Below are 4,042 nucleotides of genomic sequence, written 5' to 3'. Positions count from 1 at the left end.
ACCCTAACGTGACGGTAGGGGGCGCTAGGGAGTTCACGGCCGACCCTAGCGCGAGCTCCCTCACAGTGACATTAATACAAAGCAATAAATTCCAGCACATATCCCACTAAAATTTATTGCTCCTGAGTTCTACATTTATGTGTGTCCTTGAACACACAACATCAAACTGCATCAGAGCAGTCTTGGCTGGCACAGGTGGGGTCAGCCTGCCATACCAAGGTCAGCCAAGCATGGAGCCCAACTCCCCATACCTGCCATGGGTAGCACAACTGGAGTGAAGCCCATGCAGGGGCAGATGTGAGCTGCTTTCTGTGGGCTTGGGGCTCCCCACCCTGCTGTCCTATCCTACATGGCCCAGTGGGTGGGACCCAGCATAGTAGGGTAGAATGGGATGGGGTGGGGAGGCTCAGTGCCACTGCCAGAAGCCCCCTGCCACCATGGTGAAGCATCCCCTTCCTATCCAGCAGCAGCAGGGGTCGCAGTTCTGCATTGATGCCCCCATTGCTGCTGGGCAAGCAAGGGGCACCTCACCACAGCCCTATGCAGCTCCTGCCAGTTGCACAATGCCTCCCTATCCTATGCTGCCCTTCTGCACTGGGTCTTGACTACTGACCCGCGGAGGCCCTAAGGAGAGGGCCAAAGGGATTAGAGCCCCAAGTCCATAGTAGGGGCTACATCAGCCCCCACCCCATGTACAAATCTGAGGGACACATGTCCCCATACCTCCCCAGATGTGCCAAAAGTCAGGGGACGTTCTCTCTACCACCCCCTGGATGAGCCACCCATGGCACCATGTTTTTCTGCCATCTTTCCATGGCAAATGGAAAACACAGATCCCTGCTAATTTGGCAGCTCCATAGTAAACATCTCACATAGACATGCCCACAATATTAATGATTTGAGTTTTTACTTATAGCTTAAATTTACCAAAAAGCCAAAAAAAAAAAAAAAGACAAAAAAGGGAATTGCAGTTAAATGTATTTAGAAGTTTATTGTCTGTAGTTGATATTAGTACGTTAGGTGAAAATCAGGCAGAGATCTGCTTTAAATGAAGACTCACAGTGGACTGAAACCAGCATTGTCTGCCAACTGCTTGAGAGATTTTATAGTAGGGGATGTTCATGGCTATCACATGACTGCTTTTTAAAAAAATAAATAATTTCTTGCTTTTATAAGGATTTTTTCATGAGTTTAGAATTTTGTGCAAATCCAAGATTTAAAATGATACATAATGTGTGGGTACAAAAGGCCCCAAAATTTAAAAAGTTCTTAGACCATTGACACGTTCACATATTAGTATATAAGTTATCTTGCGTTTGACTGTAGTAAAAAATACCTAGTTTGAAGGGGACTTGTTTATAGATAAATGATAGTGGGGTAGTCACAGAATTATTTACTATTCTCCAAAACCTATTTTTACTCCCAAATACTATTCTCCAAAATTGTTTTGATGTTATATTTGTATTAAGTATTCTAGCATAGATTTCTAACCAGACCTTGTAGAAACTAACATTGGGGTTGTAACCTGGAGGTCCTTACGTGAAGCAACATTTATACCCATTAGAGAGGTGGCTTTCATGTTCCCCCAGAGATAGTCACAAAGAATGTAAAAACCTTTCCTGGATCCAGACATGCACGCTCATATGGTTTGTGGTGCACAAACGTCTTTGCAGCACCACAAACCACACGAGTTGCACATTAATCAGTTTCTGGATTTCCTGGTAGCAAAATAAAAACCTAGATAAAAACGGTGCAAACCATGCCAAAGTGGTGAGTGCCCAGGGCTGCCTGCTGTCCCATCTCCGTGTGCTGTGGAGCCCCTGTACTGAGGCATCCTGTACCCCAGCCAGGATGGGGGCTCAACTGTGAAACCCCTGCACTGAGGCATGTGGAGCCTCAATGTGGGGGCTCCACATGCCTCAGTGTGGGAGCTTTGCAGTGGAGACCCCGCCCAAGACTGCCTGCTCCCCCATCTTGAGGCATGCTGCACCCGATTCAGGTGGGGAGTGGCTGGCTGAGGTGTAGGGCAGCTCAGTGTGGGGGCTCCACAGTGTGCAGAGATCGGGGACCAGGAAACCCTGCTCCCCCAATCAGCAGGTTGCCTGCTTCTCCTTCTCCACGTTTCACCCTGGCTGGCAAGGGTACAGAGTGCCTCAGTGCAGGGGATGGCTAGCTCCTGCTGAGGCACCCCATGCCTCAGCCAGCTTCCCCTCTGCAGCACATGAAGCAGTGCTTTCAATGTGTCCTGCTGCAAAGCAAGCAGGAAGGGGCATGCACTGCAGCACAAAATAGTGACAAATTGGTGCCACTACTATTTGTTTTGCTGCAAACACACAGCCCTGCTCACATGGACCCAGCTTACATGCCCTTATTTTTATTCTCAAGCTGCATCCTATACCACATTAAGAATTACAGTGTAGTGTCTTTACACTTAATAGGTATGGATTAAAAATGTTACCACAAAGCTTCCATCTAAGATTTTATCCAGATTGCTTCTCAATGCCCAGCAGTTGCTTGCTATCCTTTCCTCAGAGGAAGTTACCTTACTTACTTTCAGCATATTTTAGAAGGAACATTGATATCCATCAGTTCAGAGATCAGCCAGCTTGTCTTATGCTTCAGGAAATATGAGCTTTAAAGTAACCAAATCTGAAGAAATAAAGTAACTACCTGCCAGTGCAAATTGGCATACTATAGTATAAAGGAGTCACATTTCAAAGGCAGGCATCCGAGTATGGTTTTGGGCTATACCACTTCAGGTGATAGTTTGTGTAGCAGTTTACTACCTCTTCTGCTGTTTCACTGTCAGATAGAAGTTTATGCATCTGAAACAGAGTATATAGATTATAAAACATCTGGACAATATTAGAATTCCAGTTAATCAATGTCTTTCTGGATCAGGAATTTAACATCATTTTCATTTAAACCATTGAACATGTATCAGCTAGGATCTGATTTGTGATTGATAGATCCTTTTTGAGTCAGTGTAAGTCATTGTTACTCTTTCTTCAATTTATTTTGAAATGCTCCCTCAGGATCTGCAGCAAGAGCACAACCCCATTCCACATCAACTCATCCATGCAGGCCTGGGAATTTGATGACAGGGAGTGGTGGCTGTATTCATTGCCACTGCTCTTCCTTTGCCAAATTTCCCAGTCCTTGGAGACCCGTCAGCCAGATGCTATAGCCCTGTGAGCCAAAGTTGGCCCATGGGCCAGAGGTTAAGCACCTCTGCTTTAAATATTTTTTGATTTATTTAACAGTTGTCATTTCAGTCAAGAACTATAAATATGTGATTGCCAGTGGACAACAAGGGCAAGAATTTCAAGAAGCAAATAGTCTAACACAGTGGCCATGTCTACAAGGATGGCCAACTGCACAGTTGTTACGCTTAGTACTTGTTTAACCAAATGCTAAATGACTGCACAGTAAACAGCATTACTGTGCAGTATTATACCTGGATGGTTATTTTTAGATGCTACTGCACATTAACAACAAGCTACTGCTCAGTAGCTTGTTACTACTACCAGTAGTGTCATCATCATGGTTTGTGCTTCGCAATGCTACAGCACCTTAGCAATGAGCTCATTGCTACTGTGCTGCAGCATTTCATGTAGACACGCCCAGTAAGAGCCAAACTTTCTGGCAGATGTGCTGCAAATTAACTCCACACACACCCCAGGAGTCCTTTTTTCTTTCTTGATCTGCTGTTTTGCTTTCTTCTCCATGCCTTATTTGCCATTATGCTGTCTGTCTACTTCACAGGATGTTATATATACCACACAGAGGCTGCATGTGCCACTTCTGGCACCCATACCCCAGTTTGGCCACCCCTCATCTAACAAGCGACCAAAATGCTGGACAAGTGACCAAATCGCTGGCTTGCATCCATAGATACTTCTCAAGCAAATCCCAGGATGTCCTTCTCCCCCTGTACTCACCCTTGGTGAGGCCGCAGCTGAAGTATTGCATCCAGTTTTAGGCTCCACAATTCAAAAAGGATGTGGAGAAGCTTGAGAGAGTCCAGAGAAGAGCCACATGC

Source organism: Crocodylus porosus, unplaced genomic scaffold, assembly GCF_001723895.1.
Source record: "Crocodylus porosus isolate Cpor-Errol unplaced genomic scaffold, CroPor_comp1, whole genome shotgun sequence".
NCBI classification, from domain to species: domain Eukaryota; kingdom Metazoa; phylum Chordata; order Crocodylia; family Crocodylidae; genus Crocodylus; species Crocodylus porosus.
The sequence above is the reverse complement of the archived record's forward strand: the minus strand, read 5'-3'. Positions refer to the sequence as shown.